At 37.5% G+C, this 20,384-nt stretch overlaps 1 protein-coding gene and 1 non-coding gene across 2 annotated transcripts in view; one reads left to right on the top strand and one right to left on the bottom strand.

Annotated features, from left to right (window-relative positions):
- LOC129405964 (uncharacterized) overlaps positions 1 to 20,384 on the bottom strand; it is a 390,594-nt gene that overhangs the window by 170,428 nt on the left and 199,782 nt on the right. The window lies entirely within an intron of this gene.
- LOC129406384 (U1 spliceosomal RNA) lies at positions 4,168 to 4,329 on the top strand. The gene has a single exon (XR_008630980.1). It is a non-coding gene; the product is annotated as a U1 spliceosomal RNA (small nuclear RNA).

The raw sequence follows: 20,384 nt of genomic DNA, 5'->3' as shown, positions 1-20,384 counted from the left end.
GATTTCTTTCAACAGCCACGCTATGTTTATAGACCTATGAATTGATATCCTAAATACAGATGTATTGCATGCAGAATCCATCTACTGCTTTAGCTAGTCACCAAACCAATGCCACCAGCATAACAATGGAATGACATATGTTGGTTCTGGACAGTGACATCCTTTAGAAACTTGGTGGATTTTCAGTTACACATAACCAAGAGGGTCTGAGCAATTTCACTCATTTCATATTTAAAGTCAGTAGAACAAACTTTGAACTCTTTTATAGCATGATTTTGCAAGGCTTTCTGGGCCAAATGAATAGTAGACTTTATAAAATCATCTAAGGCTGATTATTAAAAAAACTTTTATATAGAAGGAAAGCACCCATCACTAGGTAAGTGAGCAGGTTTTGCATACATTTGAAACATGATTATGTCCTGTCAAGTGCTCTTTCTTGAGGCCAATTTGCTGTTTATCTTGGACATGTATCTGTGGTGACTAGTATCCAGTTGACTACACAAAAGCATGACATTTCTTCTTGACTTGATAAACACTTAGTGTATTACTTCTAATTTATATCCAGTCTGGTTTAATGCTTATTCCAAAAATGAGCTGTTATTTTTTACTTTCTTTGAAAATTAGATTTCAGGATTGATAGATAATTTTGTTTTTAATTTTCCAGGCATTTCTTTCTATCTGTATGTTTCTTACTATCTGTAAAATTTATCAATTGCTTCTGCTTCTCATTAAATACTTATTTAGTTACTGTCTTACCGAACATATTATTTGAGTTTTTCTACTCTATTTATTTGACTCTTAGTTCTTTTTTATTTTTTCCAAGCTTTAGGGTCCTGTATGCAGGTATCAGTGGTCTTATAGAGTGACCATTTTTTAAATAACATATTGCTCCAGTACCCACGCTCCTAACAAGTGACTCATTGTTTGAGTTGACAGAGATATTAAGGACAATTAATAAGCACATCAACATACATTGGGTAAAGGGCAGAGGCAGGGGGATTCTTTGCATAATAAGATTCTCTAGAAGCTCTCAATGATTTATCATCATCATCATCATCCCATTGATCGTAGGTTTTCTCAAGCAGTCTCAGTAACGTCTCTGTTTGTACTAGCCCTGAGATTTTTAGCAGCCTCTCTTTCCTTGTCCTTCCCAACGGAAGCTGCATTGGAGGTTCTTTCAGGGTCAGGGGAATGAAACCCATCATTGTTAGTGGTTTTGGCATATGAAAATGCCAAGGGGAGCTGGCCAGGCTTTCTCAGGTGGGCAAGAAATTCTCCATAGCTTGCCAGGTTCTCCAACAGGGAGAACTAGGCTATAAGATAGTACTTTCGGGAGCTTGGTTTTATAGTCTCTGGATGTTGGCTGTTGATGAAATTACACAGTGTTGAGGACAGTTTCTGGGTGTGACCACCTAGCTACTGGAAAATGGGGGATCTGGGCGGAAGAGGCCCAGTCCCAATTGGAGCAGGATTGGAGATCTCAGTCCTGGGTCCTGCACACGTGGGTTCCTCTGCCAGTTCGTTCATGCATGACACAATTCCGAACGTGTGGAGAGGGGCCTTGAGCATGGCTGTGGCTGGGTCTCAAAGATTACCACAAAAATGTCTACACACCTCACCTCTAAGTTTGTAGTGGTCAGAGTGACAGTATAGTATCACCGATCACAAAGCCAAGAATAATACCTAAGTACTGCTTGGTGTGGCCCCAAAACAAAAATTAAAATACTGCACTGGCTATTATAGAAGAAACTAAGAAAGACATAATCTTTTCATATCTCATTTTTTTTTGCTTTTGGGGTCACACCCAGCGATGCTCAGGGGTTACTCCTGGCTTTGCACTCAGAAATTACTCCTGGTGATGCTTGGGGGACCATATGGGATGCTGGGGATCGAACCCGGGTAGGCTGCGTGCAAGGCAAACGCCCTACCCGCTGTGATTCCAAACATATATTCAGAAATTATCACTCCAGCCCCTATCTTTTCAGTTCCCCTAATCGAACTTATTTGATACCATGAACTAAATTATATCAAGGGGCACTTTGTGTCTTCTTTCCATACATAGTGGAAATAAATAGCTAAATTGGATTGGAAAGTATTAAAGTAAGAGAGGAAGTCTCAATCTCCCCTTGGCAGCAGTTCTGTTTTTTACCCACCTGACATATGCCTCCCCTCAAGGTCCTGTCATAACATTCCTGGACCATAAAATTCTATCCTAGAGCTTAGGTTCACAGGGAATAAAAAGGACAATGCCGGAAACAAATAGTCAGAAAGACACCAGCTAGAGAACTCTATAAATTCCTTACATCTTCTGTAACATTCTTGTCAATAGATAACAAATACAAAGTCCAATTTCTATTCGAGAGCACATATATACCCACTAAAAAAAGAAAATTTATAATCTCTAACTTCCTGCATTTACTGTAACACAGACCTAGTTTCCTATTTAAAAATCCCACTAAATGAGTGATAGTTGACCTCAGTCGTATACTAAGTTCCTCCCCACATGAATAGTGACATTTCCTTTCTCTTTTCTGTTTCTAAATCTGAATCTGAGCATATTATTTATTTAGTATTTTCAGGAAATATTTATATTTTTGAAAATAATTAAGAATCTGGAAACCACAAATGTACACAGAGACCATTCACTATCACCAGAGCTGCATCAAAAAATACATAAAATTTACTAGGTGATTTCAAAAACATGTTCAGAAAGTATCCTAGCAATAAGATTGCATATACTTCAGTGGAAAGAAATAGAGTCTACAAACATAAAAATTGCCAAAAATTGTCAGTTTATTTTATATATGAAGAGAGCATGTCTATGAAATGCAGATATATTTATAAATTCTGTTAGATAACTCTAGACATATGCGAAGTTTGAGAAAGCATTTTGAAAATATTGTGTAGAAGGACTGCACTCATTTGTGGCGTATAGAATAACATCATATGAGACTGATACCCAAGGACAGTAGATACAAGGGCCTGGGGGATTGCCCCATAGCTGGAAGACTGCCTCATTAGTGGAGGAGAGAAGGCAAATGGAATAAAGAAGGAATCACTAAGAAAATAATGGCTGGAGGAACCAGTTGGGATGGGAGATGTGTGCTGAAAGTAGATAATGGACCAAACATGATAACCTCTCAGTGTGTTGCAAGCCATAACGCCCAAAAGTAGAGAGAGATTATGGGGAATATTGTCTGCCATGGAGGCAGGGGGAGGGTGGGAAAGCGGGGGTATACCCAGGATATCGGTGGTGGGGAATGTGCACTGGGGGGGTAGGTGTTTGATCATTGTGAGTTTGTAACCCAAATATGAAAGCTTATAACTATCTCACGGTGATTCAATAAAATAAAATTTAAAAAAAATTAAATGAAAATATTGAAAGTCCTTCAATGGAAGTAAAAGAATCTAGGGAAGTTCAGATATTCTGAAGTGATAATTTAATTTGCATAATAGAATAATCCATTGAAGCAAAGTTAGGTATTTATATTCTAACAAATGGCACCAGAATTGAAAGATTTTACTAGGGCACTGGTGCTCACCTTGATCACTGCCATTTAAAGTTTACTTGGTGTGGAATCACAGAATTTTTATAAATTTTTAGATTTTATAATATGGAACTGTCAATATGACCATTTCATACTGATTCTAATTGACGCTATTAAAATGTTTTGTGTATACTTTCCTCACAGGGAAAATACCATGATTATGAGGGTGAGATACTATTGAAGAGGAGGGCAGGTTAAGGGTTAAATTTTCCTTTATAACTGTTTGACTGCTTTGAAAGATGTTTTCTCGACATACCACTGGGCAGGAAACTGTCACCAAATGGGCCAACAAACTGCCTTAGGAACTGTAAGCAAACATTTGCAGGGAAACAGTTAACAGTCAACAAATGTTTAGATAAGCAAATTAAGTGACCTATGTGTGATCCCCTTTGACCTATAGGTGTGATTTTCTTTGCAATATGTGTGATTTTCCCTTTTCTCCCCAAAAGGGTATAAAAACACCTCGCTTTTTGAGTTTGGGGCCTTCAGCTATGCCACACTATTCAGGCACAGTTGAAGGTCCCAATATAACTATATTGGCTTGAATAAACCCCGTGCATTTGCAGAAAGAGTTGTCTTGGTTTTGTTCTTTTGTTTCTCCGAGCCTCTTCCCCCGGGCAGAGATCTGCCACCCCTAACACTATGATTATGAAGGTGGTTTTCCCAGGGTGAGGCGTATCCATTGTACTCCAGATGTGCTGACCCCTGTGATTTCTCCAAATGTTGGAAACTCGACTGCATAATTTCTGGTAGTGGGGGACTGCTTTCATGCTCTCCCTGAAAAAATAAAATAAAATTTCTTAGATAACCTAACAGAACATATCTCTTTAGAGGTACAGATTTTTTTTTTATGAAATAGAAATTAAGTTCTAAAGGACAAAACTGTTCATAGTTTTTTTCTTTATCACCAACACACCAATGATAGCAATGAGTAAGTGTAAAAAACTAAAGCTCACCAACAGGTAACAGGCACGTGCACTCTTGGGCTCTCCGGGCGGCTCTGTCTCACCGCCCACGTTAGGTGCTCTGGAACTGCTGTGTATGGGCTGGATCAGCACGGCCGTTGACCAAGGATAGCTGAAGGAAGAATGAGGACCAAGCTGTTTGCTGATTAGTTACCGTTTATTCAATCTTCCATCTTTCCCATCTCCCTCACTCCCAGCTCCGGCCTCTCTCTGGATCAACTGCAGCCTCTCTCCATCTCTCTCCTCCCTTTTTCCTCTCTCGCCCTTGCCCCTAGGTTACACACTGCCAGGTAGCAAAATAAAGATAATAAAGCCCTTCCTGAGGGCTGTCAGGTTTAAAGGGAACACAACCTAGGGGCGGTCAAAGCCCTTCCTGATTGCCAGTAGGCAAAATACCTCTTAAGGGTTATTTCTCCTCTCCCCATTCCAAACACTCATTAACATCTTAATACTAGTTATATTTGCATGGACATAGCAAGAGATACATTGAGGTTTGCAAGGCAGCTCTCCTGACAACATCTTGCCACAGGCTCAGACCACAGCACTCAGGCCAGATTAATCATTCCTCACCCTAGCAGGGTCTAAATCTAGTTAACACTTTTTGGATCATGACAACATGTGTCCATGATCAAGCTCTTAACTTATAGTTAAGCATTAGGCGCTTTGGCCAGGCCCATCTCGATGCCAGGGTAGCACACAACTCACCGCTTGCCCTGGGTCTGTCTCGTCCCTTGTTGGAACCCTGCTTTTGAGGGTGCTAGGAAGTAAGGGCAGCTGATGCTTAGGTTGAGAGAACAGATGCCCAGGAGGAAAATATCATGTAGAGTCAAATGACTCCCAGGTTACAAAAGCATAACATTTGCTAAGTCCTCCTGTGTCCATACAAAAAGGACATTGCTCTGAATAAACTATGCAAAGGACTCAAGGAGAAGAGAAAAACATTATTTACAAGTCAACAGAACACTAAGAAAGAAGCTACAAATAAACAAAGAGTAATAGGAGCACTGTAACAGGAGTAACCCAATAAACCTAAACTACCTGAGGCTATGTTATCCTACAAGTAAGTATCTTCATTCTAGCTTTTAAAAATATAGAATGAAAGAATCATCAGAAAAAAATAGACATTCTGAGAAGAGTGAGAAGTAGAACATTTTAGTAGAGAGGGATTATTCACCAGAATCAAACAAGTAGATAAGTCAGAAATGTAAGAACTTCAAGAAGGAACTGCATTTTCAAAGCAAAGGTAGGAGAGGAATAAGGGGTTACAAAGGCTTTAGAAAGTATGAAAAAAGCCCCCGTGTCCCTCCGCGCCTGAGCCACCCTCCCGGGTCTGACAGGTACATTGGCTCTTCCCCTTGGAGACCCTGTGCCACCTGGAAAAGCGCCCCCCGCGTCCCATGCCTGCCCGCAGCAGCGGGCCAGCTGAGAGCACCCCAGCCCCGCCGGGCAAGTCTCAGTCATTTGCCCACCGCGCCTGACCCCGCCCTCCCATGTCTGAACAGGTTAGGGGCGTGTCCTCTCGTTAGGGGGCGTGTCCTCAAAAGTGAGCGTGGCCTCTTTCCAGAGCACAGGCCGCTAACGCAGCCGGAGGTATTTTTTTTTTTACCATTCCATGCATTGTCCTTTGGCCACAATTGATAGAACCCAATCCTCAGAAGAATTCCCTGATCATCTTAGTTACTGTATGTTAATACTCAACTAACCTAGCCTATCCTAACTTCACGAAAATTGTCAATGAACACATCAACTTGCACAGAAAAGTCCTTTGTCAAAAGAGCATAGGCCAAAATCTTCAGTTGAGGTTCCTCCCAAGCTAACGAGAGCTCCAGATAGTAAAGCCCATAACAACATGAAGAAACAGAGAAAATCCCCACCACCAGGAGAGAGCCAAGAAAATATCTTACTAACCTCAGAAGCGACCTCCCAGAAATACATCTTCCTCTCAGATAAAGAACTCAGAGAGGAAATTGTGAGGATGGTTCACGAACTCAAAGAAACTATGGAACGAACATCCAATAAATTAAGGGAGGATATGGATGCAGCGTTGGAACGCTCCACTAAGATAATCCAGGAAGAAATGAGAGCAGAAATTTCAAAGCTACGAACAGAAGTCACACAACTAAAAGAATCAGTAGATGAAATTAAAAACTCCTTAGGAGCCCTCAATAGTAGAATGACTACAGCCGAAGACAGAATCAGTGAGCTTGAAGATGAGCTGCACAAAGCATATAGGGAACAACAAATAATGGCAAAAGACCTCAAAATGGCTCTAGAGTGAGTTAGAGTCCTTGGGGATGACCTCAGGAGAAACAACATATGAATCATGGGAGTGCTGGAACCACACGGAACCAATCCCAATGAAAAAAACACCATTAAAGACATCATTGCTAAAAAATTCCCAGAGCTAGAGAATGCGGACATCCAGATACAAGGAGTCCAAAGGGTGCCAGCTAAAGGGACCCAAATAGAAAATCCCAAGACATATCATAGTCAGAATGATGGATGCCGTGGATAGAGACACAATACTGCAAGCAGCAAGATCAAAGAAGGAGATCATATACAAAGGCGCACCCCTTAGATTCACAGCAGACCTATCAGAAGAAACCCTCCAAGCCCGAAGACAATGGTGGGATATAGTGAAAAATCTCAATGAAATGAATGCCTCACCAAGAATACTCTACCCGGCTAAACTCTCAGTTAAACTTGAAGGAACCATACACTATTTCACGGACAAGCAACAGCTCAGGAACTTCATAGACTCAAGACCAAATTTAAAAGAAGGACTCAAAGGGCTACTATAAGACAAGGAAAAAGACCTATAAGAACAACAAACCCTACAGAAAATAGCACAAAATCCCATGACAATGATTTCTCTTAATGTTAACGGGCTAAATGCACCAAACAAGAGGCACAGAGTGGCAAAATGGATTCGGAAACTAAACCCAACTTTCTGCTGCCTACAAGAAACACATCTGAATAGCCCGAACAAACACAGACTCAAAATCAAAGGATGGAAAACAATCCTGCAAGCAAACAGCCCCCTTAAAAAAAAAGCGGGGGTGGCCATACTAGTACCCGATAGCATTGATTTCAGGCTGAAAAAGATCAGAAGGGACAGCAAAGGTCATTTTATATTCATCAAGGGATATGTACAACAGGAAGAAATCACACTATTAAACATATACGCACCTAAATAACGACCAGCTAAATACTTAAAAGAACTCCTAACAGAATTTAAGGAGGACATAACTAGCACCACAATAGTAGTTGGAGATTTCAACACTGCCTTATCACCTCGGGATAGATCGACAAGAACAACACTCAGCAAGGAAACAATGGCCCTGAAGGAAGAAATGGAGGAGACAGGGCTAATAGACCTATACAGAGCTATATACCCCCAAAAGAAAGAATACACATTCTTTTCCAGCGCACACGGAACATTTTCCAAAATAGACCATGTTCTGGGCCACAAGCTATACCTTCATAGAATTGGGAAGATAGAAATTGTATCAACTATCTTTTCAGACCATGATGCACTGAAGATGGAAGTTAATCATGCACAGACGCGGAGGACCAAATCAAACACTTGGAAGTTAAACAACTCACTATTGAACAATGAGTGGGTCACGGAGGAAATCAAGAAAGAAATTGAGAGATACCTCGAAACAAATGAGAATGAAGAAACAAGCTATCAGAACCTATGGGACGCGGCTAAAGCTGTGTTAAGGGGAAAATTTATAGCTCTGCAAGCCTTCCTCAGAAAGGAAGAAAGGGCCTATATAGATAGCTTGACTTCGCAGCTCAAGATCTTAGAAGAGGACCAGCAAAAGGAACCCAAACCAGATCTAAGGAAAGAAATAATAAAACTTAGAGCAGAAATTAACGATATGGAAACCCGAAAAACAATCCGTAAGATCAATGAAACAAAGAGCTGGTTCTTCGAGAAAATAAATAAGACTGATAAACCGCTAGCAAGACTCACAAAGAAAGAAAGAGAGAAAACCCTAATAAACCGAATCAGAAATGAAAAGGGGGACATCACAACAGAAACCAAGGAGATTCAAAGGATCATCAGAGACTACTTTGAAAGTCTGTATGCCACGAAACAAGAGAACCTAAAAGAAATGGATGAATTCCTTGACTCCTACAATCTCCCAAGACTGAGCCAAGAAGACGTGAAATACCTGAATAGGCCCATAAATTTCAAGGAAATCGAAACTGTAATCAAAAGTCTCCCCAAAAACAAAAGCCCAGGTCCAGACAGATTCACTGGCAAATTCTTCCAAACATTTAAAGAAGACTTGTTGCCAGTTCTCCTCAAGCTTTTCTAGGAAATGAGACAGAGGAAAGGGACATGAAAAAAGCAATCCCGTTCACAATTGTGCCCCAGAAATACAAATACCTTGGAATCAGCTTAACTAAAGAAGTAAAGGACCTCTACAAAGAAAACTATAAAACGCTACTCCATGAAATAAAAGAGAACATGAGGAAATGGAAACATATCCCCTGCTCATGGATAGGGAGAATAAACATTGTCAAAATGGCAATACTCCCCAAAGCATTATACAGATTTAACGCGATCCCTATAGGGATACCCATGGCATTCTTCAAAGAAACGGAGCAAGCAATCCTGAAATTTATATGGAACAATAAACGCCCACGGATAGCTAAAACAATTCTTTGGGAAAAGATGATGGGAGGCATCACCCTCCCCAACCTTAAACTCTACTACAAAGCGGTAACAATTAAAACAGCATGGTACTGGAATAAAGGCAGAACTGCAGACCAATGGAACAGGGTGGAATATCCCCACACACAACCTCAAATGTATGATCATCTAATCTTTGATAAAGGTGCAAGAGATGTGAAGTGGAGCAAGGAAAGCCTCTTTAACAAATGGTGCTGGCACAACTGGACAACCACATGCAAAAAAATGGGCTTAGAACTCGACCTGACACCATGCACAAAAGTCAGATCAAAATGGATTAAAGACCTCAACATCAGACCACAAACCATAAGGTACATTGAAGACAAGGTAGGCAAAACTCTCCATGATATTGAAGATAAAGGTATCTTCAAAGATGACACGGAACTAAGCAATATAGTAGAAACAGAGATCAACAAATGGGACTACATTAAACTAAAAAGCTTCTGCACCGCAAAAGATACAGTGACCAGAATACAAAGACTATCTACAGAATGGGAAAGGATATTTACACAATACCCATCAGATAAGGGGTTGATATCAATGGTTGAACTCTACAAGAAGAAAACATCCAACCCCATCAAAAAATGGGGCGAAGAAATGAACAGAAACTTTACCAAGGAAGAGATACGAATGGCCAAAAGGCACATGAAAAAAGTGCTCTACATCACTAATCATCAGAGAGATGCAGATCAAAACAACCACGAGATACCACCTCTCACCACAGAGACTAGCACACATCCAAAAGAACAAAAGCAACCGCTGTTGGAGAGGGATGTGGGGAGAAAGGGACCCTTCTACACTGCTGGTGGGAATGCCGGCTGGTTCAGCCCTTTTGGAAAACAATATGGACGATTCTCAAAAAACTAGAGGTTGAGCTCCCATTTGACCCAGCAATAACACTGCTGGGAATATATCCCAGAAAAGCCAAAAAGTATAGTCGAAATGACATCTGCACTTATATGTTCATCACAGCACTGTTTACAATAGCCAGAATCTGGAAAAAACCCGAGTGCCCTAGAACAGATGACTGATTGAAGAAACTCTGGTATATTTATACAATGGAATACTATGCAGCTGTTAGAAAGAATGAGGTCATGACGTTTGCATATAAGTAGATCAGCATGGAAAGTATTATGCTAAGTGTAATGAGTCAGAAAGAGAGAGACAGACATATAAATATTGCACTCTTCTGCGGAACATAGAATAATAGACTATAAGACTAACACCCAAGAATAGTAGAAATAAGTACCAGGAGTTTGTCTCCATGACTTGGAGGCTGGTCTCTTTCTGGGCAACTCAGAGAAGGGAACACCAAGTAAAATGTGGTTGGAGGTCATGTGGGGGAAAGATGATGTGGGCCAAATATAGACTAGAGACTGAACACAATGGCCACTCAACACCTTTATTGCAAACCACAACAGCTAATCAGAGAGAGAGAACAAAAGGGAATACCCTGCCATAGTGGCAGTTTGGGGTGGGGGGGACGGGACTGGGGAGTGGGGGAGGGATGTTGGGTTTACTGGTGGTGCAGAATGGGCACTGGTGAAGGGATGGGTTATCAAACTTTGTAAGGGAGAAACATGAGCACAAAAATGTATAAATCTGTAACTGTACCCTCACGTTGACTCACTAATTAAAAATAAACTATGTATTTAAAAAAAAGAAAGTATGAAAAAAACAATCATTGGCCAAAAAAATAGTTTTAATTATGTCTAGAATTTTCCCTACGGTATTGTTTAAGGAACATGTGTGTGTGTTTGTGTGTGTACTTGTATGTGTATGTGTGTGTACATGTGTGTGACATTATTTGAATTAAATTCTTGATTTTGAAAATTGTTTCGAAAACATAATGACATTTAGTCATACTAGGTCAGCTTCAAAAGGTTCATGAAATAGAAAGCCCTGATTCTTCTTTGTGACAAGTATTAATTAGGCATATGGTAAATTAACAAACCCCTACACTTCCTTGAGTCAAATAGTTGAACTTTATATACAAAAGTGGCTGCTAATTATTAGACATCATTGTAATTAGAATGATTCAATGTATTAGCAATATTTTAGAAAGAATGGTGAGTTTAAATACCTCGAGTTGTAAATCTTGAGATTTGTTATTTTAAAATGGATTTATAAAACAGACAATATTCGGTACAATATATGCTCACTAAACTTACAAGAAAATTTCACTGAAAAGAGATATATTTGAAACTAATGTTTACTCCTTATTTATTTAAAAAAAAGAGCTTCTCTGTGAAACACTAGACTTATGATACCAAACTTATTACTGCGAACTGAAAGCCAAGACTGGGTTCATTTATTGCAAAAACAATGTTAATAGGCATAGGCAAAAAAATCCTTTGGGAAATGGATGCAGGTATGCTGGTCTAAGAAATAGCATAGAAAATTTCAAAATAATTCAGAGTAATTAATGACCTAGGATATAAGGAAAGTGATTTGAGTCATGGCTAACTGTGCCTAGACATCACAGGAGAAGCTGACTTTTAAGTGCAGGACACTGACAGCTTGTGAAAGTTTACCACCATGGCTAACAGAAAGGTCAATTTTGACCCAAATTCATGAACTTTGGCAATTACATACAGAAGGTAAACATATGCTTGACAGGGTGGACAGTGACTAGAATTTGTATTCTAAATTTGATTCAGTATGTCTCTCTTCACTGAGAGAAGATTGTTCTGTCTTTGGATTCCAAATGGAAGAATTACACCAGTGGGATCTGGACCTGCAAAACCTCAATGAAGATGCAAAGTTTGCAACTACTTAGATAAACATTATGTAAGGATCATGATGCTATAAGTAATAAATCACATATTAATCAATCATTTCTTCACTGAATGGCAGCAAGATTCTTCCTATATGTAAATCCAATCCTGGTCAGGAGAAATGAGTAGATATACATGTTGTTCTACAAATGATCAAGGTTCACACAATATTTCAACTATAAATAACTGTGGGGTTAAGAAATATTGAGTTTCTGGGGGCTGGAGTGATAGCACAGCGGGTAGGGCGTTTGCTTTGCACTCGGTCGACCCGGGTTCGAATCCCAGCATCCCATATGGTCCCCTGAGCACGGCCAGGGGTAATTCCTGAGTGCAGAGCCAGGAGTAACCCCTGTGCATCGCCAGGTGTGACCCAAAAAGCAAAAAAAAAAAAGAAATATTGAGTTTCAATTTGTCAGTTTTACCGCAATAAAACTGTGGGAAAGTTGGAAGTTTCAGATTATGGTTGCATATATCTGCTATACATTCTTCCCTAAGACAGCAAAAAACAAACAAAAACAGAAGCCATTATGAAGATTCCCTAAGCGTTGCTCTATGATCACAAGATCATTCCAGCTATAATTTGAAACTTAAGCTGGACATTTTGTATTTAAGTTTATCAGCAGAAGATTCAATTGTTATCAAATCTTTTGGTCACTCTATTGTCATTCAGTTTTCCTTGTGTCTTTTCTTAGGATATTTCTTGATGTTATAGATGCGAGTATTAAATAAATTCTGACACTAGAAAAAAATTAGAGTATCATACCCTTTATTTCCTCTACAATAAACATATTATCATCAGAAGAGAGGATATGGAGAAAGAGGAGAAACAAGAAGAATATAATAAAAATAAAAATATATTATTAAAAATAAAAAGAAAGACATAAATAAAGGAGGAAGAAGAGAGATAATAAAAGTATTTAGATCATGTTATTTTGATAGAGATGGTAGAAGGAACTGTGTAGGCAGAACATGATAAACTTTAGGGCCATCTGATAAAACGTCACTCAGTAAATTTGTTAGTAAATATAAGTAACCTCATGCCAGAATCAAAACTAGCTGTAATTGCAAGTATATAAATCCCTTCCTTATGAAGATACTGCAGAAGAGAAGCCTGTGAAAGAAAAATAGGTCATCATACAGACACACACACACACACACACACACTCACACACACACTCACACAAAGTAAAGAAAAGAAAAATAAGGTGAGAAGATTGGCAAATCACTGTTTTGAGGACAGAGATGAATTTTAGTTGATGAAAAAATAACAATTAAGGACTTGAGAAAATATGGATGGTGAGAAAAATTGAAAAAGAAAAGGTTGAGAAAGGAGAAAAATCATTGGGATAATCATTGTAAAGTTCAAAAATTTTATCTCATTTAACACCATTTGAGAAAGGAATAAAACATACAGCTGCTTTTGTTGCCTTTTATTTTATCATGGCACCAAAAAAAATGTTGTCAGGCATGTTAAAAATTTAACTTTACTTCTTTGGCCCCCACTGTTCCTATAAAACTTCTTTTATTTGGAAAAATATTTCTCTGATACTGTATGAAAACAGAGTCTCTAACTTGTGAAAGAAAATGACAATGCAGCATTCCCTTTGTCACAGCTATAGTGCATCTGTGATATGTCTATTTAGTATATGTACTGTGCAACAAAGATATAAATCATATGATACAAAAAGGCTTGAAAGGAAATTTCCCCCAAAAAATTAGAGTAGCAAAATAACATGACATTGGAAAGTTTGGGTTTTCTTTGTTGTTCTGGACTGTTTTTCTCTTTTTATTCTCTAGGTTTTTTGCTACTATCAATTCTAAACCCATTTTAGTCAAATAGGGTAGTTAAGAACAGAGAATACAAGATCAAGAGCATACGATATACAACACACAGAAAAGTTTTAATTGCTTATCTCAAGAGATTTGTAGCTTGTCAGCAGCTTATAATAAACTGATTATCCAATGTAGATCAATTGCTATTTTTTAAGCCTCGTAGAACCTAAATTCATTACAGTTTCTTGATTTTAGGTTTCCTCACTTGTATTAGATAATAAGAAATGTATCATTTTAGTGTATGAGTATATAGTGTTTGCCCCTATATCTGGAACTATAAGCAAATCCTCTTTGGTAGCCTACTTTAACTTACCAGAAGAAGCCAAGTACCAATACTTTATTATTCTTAGCTTTATAGCTTATATCTTTGATGCACATTACATACACTGAATAGATATATTTCCAGATACACTATAGCTTTGGCTAAGTAAGCAAATACCATAAGTAAGCAAATACCATATTACTTCCATCATTAGGGTGCAATAGTCAGTCTCATATTTCTCTCTCAATGAAATAGAATGAGAAATTACAATCAACCTTTATTTCTAGAGAAATATATTAAACTCCAAACCATTAGTATACTGGCACTTGCTTTGGCTGAAGGCCCCCAAATCAGAACATCACTTTTCATTAATTTCTCTTATAAAGTTCAGATAGTATGATTTTGGTGGAGATTTTCCTATTTTGGAAATTTGTTCAAAATTTTGATGTCATATTTTGTTATATATTTGATTTTGTTTCTCATGTATAAATTACTTGGGTCATATTGGAAATCAGCATCTATCAACATTAAAATGTATAACGTACCATTAACCCGATGAAAATTGCATAAAATAAAACATATGCGTAAAATGACTTGACCAAAGTCAAATATGTAAAAACTTTTAGGTGCAAAATTAAAAATATGTGTATAAAATACTGACCAGAAAAGTGGTATTATTAATGATGCCACACAACATGTTTGTTATTTTTTAAAAATGTTTAAATGATAGTTGTAAAATGGATTTACAAAAATTATACAGTAGTTAGATTCTTGGTTATATAACCAATAGGCTATACCCTCACCTGATCACCTGCCTTTATTTTTATATATGATAGAATATTTTCCCAGAAGAATATTGATATTAAATGTTGACAGGGAATTTCATTAATGGAGCAACTTTTTCTTTAACAGAATCATGGGATGCTATCAGATAAGATGGATTATTAAACAAGTCCTCCTTTTTTCTAAGCTCATTAAAGTATTTATGGGGTTTCTTCAGAGACAGTAAAATATTTTGATCTTTAGTTTTCTTATTCAAGACTTTGTGATTTTTTTTCTAAATAACAGGAAAATGTCAGAGTTAAACTCTTTTATAGTGTTTTTTTTTTTTTATTTTAGCATTTCTCATCTTGCTCCAGAGACAGGGTAAAGTAAAATTACAAGAAAAAAAGCAAATAGTTAGCTCAAAAAGCTGATCTTTTAAGTAAATGTTCCTTTTTTCCCTCAGACTTATCCTTTAAAATTAAGTGATTTGGAGGAAGAGATATGAAAAAGTGTCTACTCCCATTTTAATATAAATAATATATTTCCACAAGAGACTAAACAGGGATATGAAAGGTTCACAGAAATGTATACGGAAAAAGCCAAGTAAATTAAAAAGTTGACAACATTTTCCTGAGTCAGAAAATAATTTCCATATTAAAGTTAAATAAAAACCTCATGTTCTAACAATCCAAATATATTTTCTGCATAAGAAAATAGTAGAAAAAATTGAGTCCATAATCTTGTAAAAGATCTCAATATGAAGTCACAATTTCTATTCATTTTTTTTGCTTTTCTATGTAAACTAGCCTAAGAGACTTTAATCTCAGTGGACAGTAGATTGTCAAAGGAATATATTTAACAGTGGGGGTGAAAATAAAGAAGGAGATACTGTGATGTAAAAAGTCTTTGAAGATGTCTTAACAAGACAGCAGGATCTTGTCACACAAACTTTGATTTCAAACAGTGGTTAAATTAAGTCAAAAAATTTGTGCATCTTACCATCACATTCTTTACGAGATGTTAGTACAGCAACAAAGCTTACTCATACATTTTATAAAAGATGAAGGCATTCCATTTTCAATCACTAAAAACCATATCTAGGGCTTTTAATGCCTGTTGATTAGTTGCCTATATAGATCAAGCCAGTTGTAAAACAATTTATACAGAGGCTGAAGAGGATACAGCAGGTAAAATTCTTGTCTTACGTACCTGAGTTCCATCCCTACCATCCCTTATGGCCTCCCTAGCACCACCAGGAGTGATTCCTAAGCATAGAGCCAGAAGCAAGCACTGAGTACTGCCAGCTGTGATACCCAAACAAAGGAAACCCTAGACAATTTGCCCACTCAGTTACATATATATGTAGCAAATAAATGTAGGAAGTCATGAAGAAAATTCAAATTGCAGCAATGAGCTACCACTATACACCCGTTGAAATGTGCACATTTTAGAATACAGTAAATACCTGTACTGCTGAGAATTTGGAACAGTAAGAACACTCATTTACTGCTGGTAGAAATACAAAGTGATATAATAACTTTGAAAAATGTTTGGCAATTCTTTATAAAACTCAACATGCTAGTCCTATACCAACCAGCAATATTAACCTTGTTCTTTATCAATAGGAGATCAAAACTTATCCCACAGAATAACTTCAACATGTATATTTATAACTGCTTTACTCGTATTTGCCAATACTTTGAAAAATCAAACTTTGAATTTAGTATAAATATCAGTGGTCTTTTTATTTAATAAAAATTTAACTTGTATTAAATTTAATTAATTTTATTAACATAAATTTATTTTATTAAATTTAAATTTTACTAAAATTATTTAATAAAAATTTAATTAAAAGATCAGTGGTCATCTACTTTCCTGGGTCTTTTTGGTAATTTTACTTTACGATTTCACTCTCTCTCATTTGAATATTGTTTATATTTATGCTTTTCTTTGTTTCAGTAGTTGTTCTAGAGTTTATGTTGTTCTAGAGTTATGTTGTTCTAGTTTATCTAGAGTAATAATGTGTATTAGCACATTAAAAGCTAATCACTATATCCCTGTCATCCCGTTGCTCATTGATTTTGTTCAAGCGGGCACAGTAATGTTTCCATTGTGAGACTTGTTGTTACTGTTTTTGGCATATCAAATATGCCACAGGTAACTTGCCAGGCTTAACTGCCCCACCTCACAGGTAGTGTGGATAACTTGTACTAAAGCAATCCTAATCTCCTTTTCATTCATACATAGTACTGCTTTCATTCACTCATTATATATTCTGTGTTCAGAAGAAAACATATTAAAGGGATCTTTTGGATTCATTAGTTTAAAGAAAATTTACAAAGATGGGACATTTTATTTTACTTTATTTCTTTTTAAAATTTCTTTCATTCTTTATAGAGATCTATTTCTGACCTGAACATATCCCCTGGTGAAAGTCTTTTAATATTTTTTGCAAGGCAGTTTACTGGAGTAAATTCCCTCATATTCTGTTTCTGAAATTCTATTTCTCCTTTTATCTTTGAAGGAAATTTTACAGGAGACTAAATTCTTGTTTTTATGATTTTTAAGGATTAGCCAATATAACTCTCGTATTTATACTTGTTCCTCTGTAAGTAAGAGTTTTGTTCCCCTGACTCTTCCCAGGATTTTTTTCTTTTTTGCTGTACTTTGAAAACAACACAAAAGCAAGGTGTTGGTGGGAAATAAAAATGACATGTGGTATGTACTTAATGTTCCTTTATTTGCTAGTTTGCAGTTTTGTTGCTGTTATTTCTTACCTTCAGATGTCAAAAGACCGCATGGCCGCCCACCTACGAGATGGTCAGATTTCTTCATCAAGACCCTGAATAAATGGTTTGAGGGTTTTCATGTTCCAGGAGCAAGCAGATGCCACAGGGCTACACTAGCAGGGATGAATGGAGACGTTACTGGCGCCTGCTCGAACAAATCGACAAACAACGGGATGACAAGTGATACAAGTGATTTCTTATCTTCATGCATTTACATGTTTCATATTCTCTGAACGTCCTAGTCACCTGGACCTGTGGGTTGGGGAAACTTCTCAGTAGCACTGTTGTCCCATTGTTCATCTATGTGCTCAAGCGGGCACCGGTAATGTCTCCATTGTCAGACTCGTTACTGTTTTTGGTGTATCGAATACGCTACAGTAGCTTGCCAGGCTGTTGTCAAAAATATTTCTTCTCTTTCTTTTTCTCTTCTTCTTGTACACTCTTTATGCATGTTACTATTATTATTATTATTATTTGTAACAATACACAAATGTTCCTTTTTGTTTAGTTTTGTTTTGATTTGTTCTCTACAGTTTACTTTTCACAGCTTAGGATTTTTATTGATATAGCCTCTAGTATCAGAAATTATTTTCTAACTATGTGCCATCTAATAATAAGCCCCCTCTAATGCACACTTCATTTCTATTTGAGGTTTTCATTTAGATTCTCTGACATTTTTCTTCTATTCCCATTTTGATTGTTGGTTTCTCTGATTATATTGGCTACACATTTTTACATGCTATCTTCTTCATAAATAGAATCCTTGGCACATTAATCATTTTGATTACAAATTCTGCTTGATCAATGTCAACATCTCCATTTTGCCTGACTCAATGTTTTCCTTGTCTATTGAAACGATGTATTTTTGACTTTTAATTCTTTTTTTTTTTTTTTGCCACACCGTCCATGTACAGGGGTCACTCCTGGCTCATGCACTCAGGAATTACCCCTGGCGGTGCTCAGGGGACCGTATGGGATGCTGGGAACCGAACCCGGGTCGGCCGCTTGCAAGGCAAACACCCTGCCCATTGTGCTATCACTCCAGCCCCTTAATTCTTATTCTTAAGATTTTTTTTATAGGTATGTTTTAGCAGATAAAAAGAAACACTAACTTTTAATATGGGTGTGAGCTGTTAAGAGAGGAAGCATTCTGTAGTTTTATAAACAGATATTGCTACTTTAGGGCACTCATGCCTTTAGGCTATGTGTGACATGAATATTTCTTAGGCTGTTTTCTTCAATATTATATAAAACAGAGTGGTACATTGAGCAAGGATGGGTTTTTTCCCATTTTTCTCATGGAAGGCCTGAGTGGATAGAGACTTATATTTTCTTATCTGAAGGTCATTTCCACTCATTATATCTTACCAGTTTAATCATGGTTTAAGCAGCATTTCCTGAGGGCAAACTTTCTGGAGAAAAGTATGCGGATGCATTTCATAACCTTTCTTTTTCCCTTACCCTATCTCAGGAAACAGGTAGTTCTTCTCATATATTTTTTCTGAGAACCTGGTGAGACATCTGGAGGTAGTAGTAAAAGTATTGTACGTGCATACATAAACTGCAACACTCCAGATTTGTTAAATCTCAGAATTATTCACGCAAACCCTCAGATATTCATCAACTACATATCATCTTTTCCTACACCAGTGTTTGTTCTCAGAGTGACATTTCTTTCCTTTTATTACTACTGTGATTATTATTATTCATCTATTTATTAATTTTGCTTTCTGGGTCACACCAGTGCTCAGGGGTTACTACTGACTCTGCAGTAAAAAATTACCCAAAAGTAGAAAGCGAGTATGGGGAATATTGTCTGCCATGGAGGCAGGGGGTGGGTGGGAAGGGGGGGTATACCCGGGATATCGGTGGTGGGGAATGTGCACTGGTGGAGGGATGGGTGTTTGATCATTGTGAGATTGTAACCCAAACATGAAAGCTTGTAACTATCTCATGGTGATTCGATAAAATTAAAAAAATAAAAGACCCCTTGGCATGCTCTGGGACCTTATGGGATGCTGGAGATCCAGCACGAGTCAGTCTCATGCAAGGCAAACACTCTACCCATGTTAATATCGCTCCAGCCCCTCTCATAGTGAACATAGCTTTTGAATCTCTATTCTTGTACATTGTAACTTCTTACATTTGCCCGTTTGTCTTTCCAAGCCCTGAAGCCAATGCTTTCTCTGTGTCTTCTATTCTCTACATACCCTAGAGCTGATTTTCCAGTGCTTACTTCTATCTCTTGATAGGAAAATTGGAATCTGAATCCCTTTTCCATCATGGATTTTGTAAATCACATAGAAAAACATTTGAGATTCAAAGAGGTAGTAATTTAAGGACTGTGCCTTTTCTGTCTAATCACAGACATGAGGAGTCAGAATTTCAAGTCAGTTGTTCTCATTTGAAAGCTCCTTCTTTACACCATATTGTTCTATATCTCCTTGAAAAAGTATTGGACCGAGCACAAGTAGAATTTAAAATCTATATGTTTGAGCCATCACTTCTAATATACTTGTATATGGAGACAGAGCCTTTTGGGAGGTATTCAGGCTAAATGCTTCTAAGGGAACAAAAGAATGGTGACCGAGAACTTGCTAATAGTGCTGTCTTCCATGCCTTATCTTCTTTTCTCCCACACTCATTTTTATTCTCCTTAATCCTTCTCTCTCTCCTATACCACAGTGTATGCTTTTGAACCAGGACCAGCAAGAAAGTTGTATTGGAAACCAAACAT

Source organism: Sorex araneus, chromosome 6 (genome assembly GCF_027595985.1).
Source record: "Sorex araneus isolate mSorAra2 chromosome 6, mSorAra2.pri, whole genome shotgun sequence".
Classification (NCBI taxonomy): Eukaryota; Metazoa; Chordata; class Mammalia; order Eulipotyphla; family Soricidae; genus Sorex; species Sorex araneus.
This window is presented reverse-complemented; position numbering and strand designations above follow the sequence as displayed.